Source organism: Peromyscus eremicus, chromosome 17 (genome assembly GCF_949786415.1).
Source record: "Peromyscus eremicus chromosome 17, PerEre_H2_v1, whole genome shotgun sequence".
In the NCBI taxonomy this organism is placed as follows: Eukaryota; Metazoa; Chordata; class Mammalia; order Rodentia; family Cricetidae; genus Peromyscus; species Peromyscus eremicus.
Window position 1 is genome coordinate 36,132,000 of NC_081433.1, and position 12,907 is coordinate 36,144,906.

General features: G+C 40.4%; 1 protein-coding gene across 12 annotated transcripts in view; it reads left to right on the forward strand.

Annotated features, from left to right (window-relative positions):
- The window catches only part of Sorbs2 (sorbin and SH3 domain containing 2), a 194,703-nt gene that overhangs the window by 66,479 nt on the left and 115,317 nt on the right, over nt 1–12,907 (forward strand). The gene's annotated exons all lie outside the window — the stretch shown is intronic.

A 12,907-nucleotide genomic window follows, 5' to 3' on the forward strand; every position in this document is an offset into this window, starting at 1 on the left:
TTAGTGATTGTTTTGTTTATTTAGGAGTGCTAGGGATGGAACCTAGGACCTTGTACATGCTCGGTAAGCACTCTGCCACTGACTCACATCCCAAGCAGACATGATGAAATATTCTTGAATAGGTCTCAGGAACACTAAGAAAGTAACTGAACTCCACCCTTACCCTAAAAATACCTTCCTTCTCACATAGATACCAATGAGTACAAAGGCACCACCATCAGGAATGTCCATTCCAGCTTCCTATCCCACTCCAGGCAGTGTAGGGTTAAGTTGTCAAATTACAGATTGGAGGACATTTATGAAACATGGCATATCATGCCCTGCCTGAGATCTACTTCAAGTGATATGACTTTCGTTAAAAGGCCATTTGAACTTCTAGGACTAACTTCCTTCTACCTTCACAAAGGAGTCTTCGCAAATCTACCCTCATACACACAACCCCAGTGTTGATTTCCTTAATTTTCAATAACCCCTTGGGTCAAATTGGTTAAATTTGGTTGGTCGCTAATGACAACCTTGGACTGCTAATAACAAAAGGCCTCAAGTCTATACTTCAGCCCGTGAATTAATTTTCTAAGGTTGTTGAAATAAAAATAAGTTGGTAACTCTGTTATTCCCCAATAGAACTCTGAAATCAATGAGTTAGAAGAGCCGTGTTGCCTTTAAGACTGTTGTAAGGGGAAATCCTCCTTTGCCTCTTCCAAAGATCTGGTGGCTTCTAGCAATTCCTGGCATCCCAGAGCTGTAGTGACATGATCATAGTCTCTGGGTCTGTGGTCACACAAGTCCTCCTCCTTCATGACTGTCTCCACATCAGCCTCAACATCTCTCTCCCTCAACCCCCTGGGAAACTGACATTGCATTTAGGTACCCTGTTCAATTAACTTTGTAACTCCAAAGATGCTACTTCTAAATAAGGCCACCTTCACGGATACCAAGTGTTATAGATACTGATGTCAACATATCTTCTGGGAAGACACAACTCACCCAACAACAGCCACTATTAGACATGGAGTCATCTCCAAGCAGTAAACAGCTTCAATGCATCTATTACAGGTTCAAATCTTACCCTTCATCTCGCAAACTCAACACTCACTTTCTTGCACACGCATACAGCTAATCCATTCTGCAGGATACAGTGAAAGACTTGGGCATCTGGCCCTTGCTATTTCTGAGCAAAGCTAGCATACAGATAACTGGAGGACTAACCATCCCTGATTATCACCCAGGCACTTTGGTCTCAGACAGCACATGAACTCCTAAAGAATATATGAGTAGCTACATAGGTTCACAACTCACTTTTTTCTTGGTGCTATGAATTTCCTTGTAAAAGTATCACTTTGTTTTTAATTCTTTCTGTTATACTTCAATGCCCTTCCTATTCACATTCTGTATTTGAGATAATCTTCCAAGATGATGGAGTTTTCTACATCTTCACATGCCCCTTGATTACTCTGACCTTGGAGAGCCAGGAAACACCCTGGAATTATTTGTTCTCATGCAAACAATTTAGAAGGTTATCAGTCTCCACTGAACTTTCCATCTTTTCTGATGGTTTATTTTGTATAGGAAATATGTTACTTCCTCCATTGTAAGTCACATTTTTTTGGATGCACATGCTTTTCAAGAAAGATCACTAAAAATTATGTGAAAAAAAAAGGTCACATATCAGGGCACAGGCAGAAGATTGTAGAATTTGTTTTCCATTATCACAGTCAATAATAATCTGTGTGAAGTTCTTAGTCTTCTGCAGTATGAAAATATGGATGGGTGGGTGAGTGAGTCAATAGATGGATGGATAGATAGATAGATAGATGATAGATAGATAGATAGATAGATAGATAGATAGATAGATAGATGGATAGATGTAAATAAACAGACAAAAAATAGACTTCCCAATCTTTGATTATTGTAACAGTTTTTTTGTGTAAGGACAAAGAGAATCTCATTGAAAAATAAATAACAAGAGGCTTAATTAAGCATGACACAGAAAATGTATTTTATAAATATTTTGCTAAGCCAATAAAAGAGGAAGTGATTAGTGAGGTGGCTGTTTTGCCTTATGCTGCTTTCGGAGCCTGTTGAAATTCCTCGTTGGCATTAACCATCTGACATGTTTTCCATGTGGAGAATGTTCTATTCTAAGTTCCAAATCTTCCTCCATTTTCAGTGTGCAGGGTTAGAGTCCCTGTGTTTGAATCACCAGAATGGCATTGTATACTCCAGCGAACTCTGAATATCATTGAGATGAGAGGTTTAAATTAACCATTTGAGTTCTCCAAACTCCTCTTTAAGCCATTTCCAGTGTGTGGATGCTTGGCCATGAGAGCATCCTGTGAATAGATAGGACCACAAGTTGCTTGTGTCATAATAGAAGAAGATTCACCTACTTAGCGGTCTCCACAGGAATGATCAGTAAATATATCCATTGACTGTTTTTAAATTAACATGTCATTTTGTTAGGAAGAATAAAATTGGGTAGAACTTTGATCTGAACTGGAAAGGCAGGGAGTCTCTTTCCAGATCTATGATAGTTAACATCCCACCATCCCTTCCAAAGGCACAGCTCCAATAACCCAATTTCCTCCCACTAGGCCCATCTCCAACATTCCTGTTAACTTAGAGACATGCAGGCCAGGTGCCTGCTGCCCAGCTCGAAAAGCAGGGATGCATATAAAGTAAAGCCTGGATCTATACAGTCTCATTACCTCTAGTGTAGGATGTAAGTTGAGATATTTCAATTTTTCATCCCTGAGATGGCCAGTGTAAAGCAACTGTTGCAATATGAATCCTATGCCAGTGCCTACAGCAGTCAGAGGGACCTCTGACATTTTAGCCTCGGAAGGACATTATCTGAAGGTTGTCACTAGTCCTGGAAGGACTAAAAAGACGTTTTCTGAAAGTTGTCTTATTAGTGACAGAAATAACTAAATCACTGGAATTCTCTAACACCTTCCTGAATGTAAGTGCTGCTCACATTTTGAAAAATCATAACTACTACTAAAGCATACGACTTAATCTACCTTCTCTCTCATCCTGATAGTGTCTTGGTTACTTATTTTTCCATCATTATGACAAAACATCTGGGCTAGTCAACTTCCAAGGGTCAGTTTCAGTCTACGGTATTCAGCCCTGCTGTTGCCTTTGGGCCTGTGTTGAAGCAGAGCATCATGGTATAGAACGTGGGGTAGAGGAAGAGACCAAGAAGCAAGGTGAAACAGGGGAGCAGCGAGGCATCCTACTGTCCTGTCCGCGGGCACACTCCCAATGACTTAGCTTCCTCCCACTTGGCTCTCCCATCAACCTTTTCTCAGTAGCATCACAGGACAATGACCAACTTTTTATCACTTGGGAAATGTTTAAAGGCCAAACCATAAAGTGTTCATTGGAGTGGACGGGGATGTATTTCAAAACATCTAAAAGGAAGATGGCTTATGACGTTGATTGACAGTGGTAGTGCCACATCCTCACAGGGAGCCCTCCAGTCCCCCAATTCAGGGCTCTACCCTGTGAACGACAGCAAAGAAGAGTTATTCTTTAATATAAACTATATGCGAAAGAAATTAATATTTAAAATTTTCAGCTCACCATCTGGGTGACAAAAATGTATATTTGGGGATATTTTTCCTTTTGACAAAATTCATGTTGATGTTCTTAAAAATCAGATTATATTCTCTCTATTAGTTTGTGTATTAGACTTATGATCCATTGTTTGACTATTTTTCAATAGCATAAAAGTGTTCTTTTATAATAAAAGTCCATTAGTGACAGAGGAAATTAGTCACTAAATATATAAATTAAAACACCCCAAGGATGAACTACTGAGATCTGATATCTTATAATGTTAAAGGAATCAGAAATGCTTAACATTGAGTGTGCTATATCTCTCCCAGCTCCCTGAAGAAAAATTATGTAAGTTGTACTGTACATGAAATGCCGGTGTCCCAAACCACCCCCACTCCCCTCTACCACCAACACAGAGTGGATCGTGATCATTCTAAATCTGAACAGAACCATCTGGAATATGAGTCATTAGACTAAGTAAAAAGAAAAAGTGAGAAAGTCATAAAGCACACTCCCAGGAACCTGAAGATCTGCATCATTCCCTGTGTTCGCAGACCGGAAACAGGGGCTCTTGACGCTGAGAACTCTTCTCCCAAAGCTGCAGACCTGTGACCATTTGTCAGGATGACGAGGGCCGTCCTCCTCCTCAAACCACTTCTAGGCAGGCGAGGGAGGGCCTGCTCTTCTCTTATTCAGAAGACTGAATGTGGAAGAAATTTCAGAAGGAACTACTTACTACAAGAGCTCACACAAAGCAGCGCTGTGCAGGAGGGGAGATTTTTCTTAGATCTGAGGAGAAGGTCAAAGGAAAATCTACATCTCCCCACAACCCCTACTCCTTTTCACCACATCGGAGTCCAAGCTGGGTCTTACATAAGAGGCAAACGCCCTACCACTGAGCAAATTCCCCCGATTTTTTTCCCACTCTTTTGAGACAGGGCCTTTATCATTTACCTGGGCTAGCCTTGAGCTTGGTCTGCAGCCTGAGCTGGCTTTGAACTTGAAATTCTTCTGCCTTGACCTAGGATTATAGGCATATAGCACTCACCCCAGCTTCCTGTCCTTCGTCAACTCTGTAGATTTAACTGTTTAGTATGTTCCCTGAACAAAGTTCTATTTGTTTAATGCTGGGAAAATATACTTTACTATGTAAGGAAATAAACAGTTTCTGTAGCTCTCTGTCTCTGTCTCTCCTTCTCTCTGTCTCTCTGTCTCTCTCTCTCCATACACGGAGGCCAGAGATTAAGACAAACTGTCATCCCCACAAATGGCATCCACCTCCTTTGAGACAAGATTTCTTTTTGACTTGGGGCTCATCAACTAGTTAGACTGACTGACCAGTACGTCACAGGGTTCTCCCTGCCGCTGTCTCCCTGGCCCTGGGATTATCGCACACACCATCACTCCTGACATTTTTATATGGGTGAGTGCGGGGGTGCTGACCTTGGTTCTCTATGCTTTCACATCAAGTGCTGTTCTAACTGAGATATCTGCCCAGTCCTTTGTTTTAAGGGCTTTTGTTTTGTTTGAGGCATGCTTTTTGTTTGTTTGCTTGCTTGCTTTGTTTCTTATGCTCTGCAGCTCAGGCTGGCCTCAAACTTCTCCCATTTCCTTCCTGAGTGTTGGGATTATAAGCCCGAACCACCACGTCCAGTTTTCGTTCACGGATTTCTTACCATACTCTATTACACACATCATCAAATCCTCACAGCACCTAAAGGCAAGCAAGTGTCCCATCTTGTTTTACAGTGGAGGCAGGAAATATGGGAAAGCTCAACTCTAGTAGGTGACTCCTTCTCTGAGAAAGCACTTGTGATGCTCCTGATTAGTGACTGGCACCATTCAGTGCTGGAGATGCCATCAGGGACCTGATCATCATGACTAGTTCCGCACAAGGCAGATAGACATACCACTGGGGTTTGTCTCTAGTCTGTCTTTTTCCAAAGCATCGAAACAGTGCAACTTAATGCACTTCTTGATTAACTGTTTAGGACACCTACGAGGTCTCATAAAGGCCTGGTAAATGTCATTCATCTTCATTTACTATCTTCCTCATCTTAGAATCACCATGATTAAGTTTGGGGTTAGGATTGGCTCTCTGGTTAAAATAACTCACGTTGCTGTGCTTCAGTTTGTGAGGATCTGGTAAATAAATAAAGGAGACATTTAGCTAACCAGATTTCAACACAGCTTTGCTCTCTGACCAACACTAAGCTTCCTAACCCCTACATTTCCATAGTCGAGACAGTAAGAAGAATCTATCAGTGTACCTCTAGATCCACTTATACTTCCAGCATCACATATAATGGCAGACGCAAGGCTAGCAAAATAATCCTCAAGATGATTCTGACCCACAAACATCTTGGCAGGGGACTGGCAGGTTGTTTGTTGGTTTGGTTTGGTTTTGACAAGCTAAGAGCTCCTCTCTGAGTGACAGGCGGGTACAAACGTTTGCCCAGGTGACAAAGGTAGGAACCAAGCTGGCCAGGTTGCCTCAACAAATGCAGCGACTTCCTTTGGGGATCACAGCCACAGGCTCCTATAAACCCTCGGATCTTTGTAACCAAAGACAGAACCTTGAACCCATTCTTGGTCTGGCTGTGTAGATACAAAAACAAGTACTGTGCTTTGTGGGATTTTTTTTAATTGAACAGTCTAGTAATCTCTGCAGAAGTTATTTTGTCTGAGTTTACTAAAAGTCAATTAATTACAGGATGTTGAGTATGGAAATTGTCTTTGTCACATCCAATCCTAAATACAAGGCCTGTACTAGCTGGTTTTATGTGCCAACTTGACACAAGGTAGATTCATCGGAGAGGAAGGAGCCTCATTTGAGGAAATGCCTCCGTGAGATCCAGCTGTAAGACATTTTCTCAGTTAGTGATCAGTGAGGGAGGGCCCAGCCCATGGTGAGTGGTGCCATCCCTGGGCTGGTGGTCCTGGGCTCTATAAGAAAGCAGACTGAGCAAGCCACAGGAAATAAGCCAGTAAGTGGCTCCCCTCCATGGCCTCTGCATCAGCTCCTGAATCTAGTTTCCTGCCCTGCTTGAGTTCCTGTCCTTGACTTCCTTCAGGGATGAACAGCAATGCTAATGTATTAGCCAAATAAATCCTTTCCTCTCCAACTCACTTTAGTATCATGGTGTTTTGTCACAGCTATAGAAACCCTAAGTAAGACAAGACCATATTGTAAGGACCAGCTAATCTTTAAATCAATTGTATTCCCATGACTGAGTCATTTAGGAAAGTATCACCTCCACCCACAGCAGAGTCCCAGACCAATGCTAGCCACTAACTCAAAATGGCGATCAAGGTGTGTTTTCTAGAATTTAGCTACTTTTCCCGAATCAGCTGTTTATCTTGCTTTATGTTAAAATGTGGAATGAGCATCATTTTTTAATCATAAAATAAGCAAACCAGGGGTCATTTTAGGATACCATATTTTGTTATATCATAATGATTTAATTACCTTGATGAAGATGACTTACTTCCTAATGAAGACACAGTTTAAAGAACTTGTTGAATAAATTCAGTCTTTTCAAGCATTTTTTTTCTCTGTCATGTACCCAAGATCTGATAAAAGGCTTAATTTGGTAATTTAGCTACAAAATTGTTAACTTTTTCTTAATTTTTTTTAATTAAGGAATTTTTTTATTTATTTTACATACTAACCACAGATCCCCCTCTCTTCCCTCCTCCTGACCCTCTAGCCTTCCCCCCTTCCTTTCCATTCCCTCCTCCAACAAGGTAAGGCCTCCCATGGGGAGTCAGCAGAGCCTGGTACAAGGCCAGATAAACAATTTAAATAGACCTATAACCTCTAAGGAAATAGAAACTGTCATTAAAAGTCTCCCAACCAAAAAAAAGCCCAGGACCAGATGGTTTCAGTGCAGAATTCTACCAGAAATTCAGAGAACTAATACCAATTTTTCCTTAATTTTAAAATAAAAAAGAATTGACCTAACCAAGTAAAATTTGCTCATTATAAATGCAAAAGTACCATAAAATATAACATATCAATTTGCTAAAATTCTTCTATGTCTACTTCTGTGCATTATTACCATTATGACAAGATACTACTGAAGAATGTTGACTCTGAATGACTTGGCTAGCTGTTGTGACTCCGTAAACATTAGGACTTCCTTAATATTCTACCCACTTTTTGGAAAGGATAAGAACGGATTATGCTGAAGGTACTTAGATCACATCCATGCCGACTGAAGTGACTCATTCAGTAACCATGGAAACATTGCCCAGCAGTAAGAAGAGATGTGCATGTGTGTGTTCTTTTGATGCTGTTACTTCTGTGGAGATAATCTGTTCGCGATTCCTGATCTGTCCCAGTGTGTTCAGGTCTCCTCTCCCTCAACACTTTTGTTGAGTCTCTGCAATTGCCAGAGTAAATTTAAAACAAGGCAACCAGAGGCTGTACCCTCAGGACCCTATGTTCTTTCCAGAAATGAGTCTCATATTTAAAGATGCATGCTCGAATGTCCTAAAAGCAGACTCTCCTCCCAGATACATTTCTCTCCCTTCTATTTCTGAAGTCCTGGTCTAGGGCCAGGCTTCCATTCTCTATTTATGTCATTCTGGTTTTTTTCCTGTGTCTCTTTTCATAAGGTTTTAATATATTAATACTTAAAGAGGAAAGTATTAAAAAAACAAGTAAATAAGCATTCTATCTCATTATACATTGAAGTTGCATCATATATACATATGTATATATATATTATATATATATATATTAACTATGGTTTTGAAAGCTGCATGTATTCTAATGCAGCAGCACAAATTTCATATCAAGCAAACTTTATAGATTATGTATCTATGGAGCATGGAGTTTCTAAAAAGGGCCCATGAAAACTTTGGGTAATTTTAAATTTAAAGTCAAAATTATAATATTCTATCCCTTCATTAGTATTATATAAAATACTGAATAACAAAAAAAGCTAGATAAGACATGGCCACCCTTAAGAAAACACATTCATCATAAAGACAAGATGAAGTGATAACCAAGCTTGCCTCATAATGAAAACATGTTTATTTAAAGGAGCTTGTTGAAATGAAGTCAGTCTCTTCAGGCAAGGAGCTATAAAGTTGTATGGAAATAAGGACATTGAGAACTGCTTTACCATGTGCTTCTAAGAATGTTTATTATTTTAAGAATCATTAGGAGGAATCCCAATGAGAGAAAAAAAAATCTCACAAAAGATGAGCCAGTTAAACAAGTTTGTCAATCAGTCACGTGTTCCCCAACAAGGACTTACCCGATAAACCTGACTCCCCTTAGACCCAGAGCCGTGTCCGGCACAGGGTAGGCACCCAGTCAGGGTGTGGTGTTTAGATCCTAATGGAGGTTAAAATTGAATGTGATCTTAAAAGGCAGAAAAGTGTCCTGAAGACCCCAGTGTGAGAAGGGAAATAAAGGACAAGGGACTGAAAATCTGCCAGAAATTATCACGTTGGGAGGGAGGGAAGGAGTCAGGAAGGGAAAGAGGGAGAAAAGGCAACCAAAAGATTATTATGATAAGATGTTAAAGATAAAAGCAAGAGTCCTGAAGGCCACAGGAGCAGTAGCATGACATGTACAATAGCATGACATGTACAATAGCATGACATGTACAATAGCATGACATGTACAATAGCAGTCACAACTGATATTCATGACAAACACCTGTGAGCAAGCACAGAGTTAACAGCTGGATTACTACCCTCTTAGGCACCGTACCAAAGTTGTTCTTCCCGAGTCTATGTGTGAAGAAAAGTAAGACTGGAGAGATTAACTTGTGGGGCTGGAGAGAGAGCACAGTGGTTAAGAGCCCTGGCTGCTCTTCCCAAGGACCCAGGTTTAATTCCCAGCACCCACACGGCAGCTCACAACTGTCTATAAATGCAGTTCCAGGGGGTCTGACATTCTCACACCAATACACACACACATACATACATACATACATACATACATACATACATACATACATAAAGCAAATTATTAAGAGAGAGAGAGAGAGATTAACTTACTCAAGGATGTTCTGTTAGAATCCCTACTCCCTGCCCGGAAAGAGTGGGGAGATGCTCAATCAGAGGACATCTATATTTCACTCTGCCATAGAGTTCCAACTGGAGGTGCTAGAAAGCCACAGTTAGAAGTTTTGTCTAGCGCAGCCTCCCAATTAATACAAATAAGTGGCTTAATTATCCATCACCACTGGTAACAACTAGAGACTAGAATGTGGGCAGGATGGTGCCCTGTGCTTCTCACTGCCGGATTGTAGCAGGTGAGCATGGTTCATAACTATTAACATACAAAAGGCTGCAGTTCAGTGTAAATATTAACAAGAGAAATGCTCAAAATTAGATCAGAGTCTTTTTATAGAACTCCTCAAAGATTCACAGCAATTGCCTGGGGGGAAAATGCTTTGGGTTAAAATATACACTGACAGCACGTTCTTATATGTGATGATTCTTAATGCACTGAGCATGTCGGGATATGCAAGGTGCTGAACCAGAAGCAGTGAGAATTAAATGGTGAGAAAACATCCTTAGTCTCATAAAAACAGAGGAGAAGAGAGATTCCCATCTCTGTTGAGTGAGCATGTTTCCGAGAACAGAGAAATAAAGAGTAGTTGATCTACGGGGACGGGACTGAGTGAGATAGCATGTCAGGAATCTCAGGAGGCTGAGGCAGGCAAATTTAGAGTTCAAGGCCACCCTGGGCTACATGACCCTGGAAAGAAATTGGGACCGAAAAAGGGAAGAAAGATGTATACGATTTGGGAAAATCAAATTTATATGTCTAATCAAAATTATATGTCTAAATTTGGGGAACCAAAATGGAGTTCGTAATAACATTCAAAAAGAGCAGACAGACAGCCAAACTGGAGGGAAGCAGACATCACTGATACTGCAAATAGAGAAAGAGTTGGCAATGTGGGAGAACTTGCTAGAAGCTTATTCCTTGGAAAAGAGTCAGCAGAAGAGAGTCAGAATAGCACAAGGTGACTAGGTTTTAAGAAGACCACTCTGGTCACAGGATAAAGGACTATAAAGAGGGATAGGAAAGTCAAATTAGACACCACCCGTTAGAGTTCTTAAAGGCAAGCCATCAAGCTGACCACTCACAGGCTCACCGGGACTAAGTTCAGAGAGCCAGCTCAACAAATACCACGACACTCTGGGAAGTAATTAATACTGAATAGCTGGCTTCACCCTGGGGCTGCGAAGACAGTTAGCTATTTTTCCTTTTGTCTTGTTTCACCCTGTGGGAACATACCCCACATTCAATGAAATATATAAATTTGTCCCCACACATCATAAGTTATAAAGCTATGGCACCCTCTCTCCAAAAACACCTACCACCGTCTAAAGAGCCCAGACCCAAGGAAAGGAGAGGCAATACCAAGAACTCAGGGTCTTTCCAATGCTTAGCTTCTACTTGCAAGCTGAATACATGAAAAGCTAATTGCTGGACACCCTGGGGCCTTCCCAGCTGTTCAGCTATAATGAATGGCATACAGGATGGAGAGTAAATACCTTAGCATCTGATAGATAATAATATCTGATAGACATTAGCAAGCAGATTCTGACGACACTGGAAATCATTGCCATTTAAATTTTAGATGCCTTATATGTGGCATATCAAGGAAAGTTTAAAGTAAGGAAACTGATGGGAAATGCATAGCTGTGGTGCTACCAAAGTCTGTAGTTTATATACTGCAGCCGCTTCCCCATTTCCAACCTAGGGTCTGGGGGCCTCAATGAAACAATGTGAACGTCTTACCCTGCGACCTATGAAATCTGTTTATTTTTCCTTGACCCTTCAAAGACAGTTGAACTATAAAGATACACGTTGAAAAAGAAATTCTCAAATGATGAACTTTAATATTTACATTGTGGGTGAGGCATGCTCTATGTTTTAAGTCCTGCAAATTCTGTGTGTTGAACTATGGGAAATTATTCTAAGAAGCAAATAGGGTTGGGCGAAGAGCAGTGCTTGAAGCGGTGGGTGTCTCCTCTTCCTGGTTATTTGAATGTGTTTGCATTAATAAGTTTTTTTCTCTTTCTCTTTACTTCCTTTAGTATTTCCTCAGAATCCTCATAGAGCTAGACTGTTCACACACTCAAGATCTAGCTCATTAAAAACATAGCCAGTGAAAAAAAATTAAAAAAAAAAAACCATAGCCAGTGATTAGGACACAGTGCAAACCTGTAATCCCAACACTCAGGGGATGGAAGCAGCAGATCTTAAGTTCCATCTTGGGCTGTTACATAGTGAGTTTGAAACCAGCCTGGGCCATGTAGTTAGACTTTGTCTGAATGAATGAATGAATGAATGAATGAGATATTTTTCTTCCATTGTGATAATATAAACTCAAGTCTTAGCCATTTCAACTATTGAAATTATACTGAACCTCAGAATACCAGTTAATTTTCCTGAGTACATTAGGTACTGGTACTGTTTGAGGAACGTGAAAGGAATGTTGAGAAACCCTCTGTGCTTCTGGCAAGCAGACACTCAATATTAACAGCATCATCCATGCTCAACTTTTAGTTAAAGGGAAAGGAACTGATTCCAGGTAGTTTAGTGATGGAGGAAGAGGACCCTTGGGGGTAGCCCCAACCTCACTCTTTCAGGAAGCTTCCTCGGAATCCCATCCTAGAACCCTGAAGGGTCCCTTTCTGATTATTTCTTAGCACCTATCATATGCCAGAGACAGACTCATTGTAGAATTCTGCAAAACCCAAAGGGTTTTAACGCCTGTAAAAATACCCCCAAAAGGCAATACAGCAGCTGCTTCACATTAAACTTGTTCAAAATGAATTGCAGAAACTGACTTCCAAATAATACCACTTTAAAATTCAGTGCCCATATGAATTTAACAGAAATGTAATTTCATATAGCTAAGTAGTACAAAAGGCTAAGTTTAGGATCCAAAGAATTACAAACAGTTTTTCATTTGTTTGTTTGAAGTAAAATAAATGTAGATGGTAACTCATACATTCACACAGCCCTGATCCTTATATTCAGGTAAGTAGAGAAACTTCACCCCCTCCCCACAATGATCATAGCCATTTTAATACCTTGTGGCCAGGGTACAGAATAGTCAATTTTTCACTTATATTTGTGGATTGTTCTGAAGTACTGTCTGTTCTAAACTCTCTCACACACTCCACAGCCATTTCATGGGTATCAGTGGTGTTCATGTGTACATGACTTGGAGGTTCAAATTATTGTTTGTGCAAGGATCTAAGAATATCAAAACAAAACAACAAAAACACGTATGTTTTTTCTTATATTTCGCTACACACTGGTAGCACAAAATAGCTTTGAGGGTGGGGGTAGGGA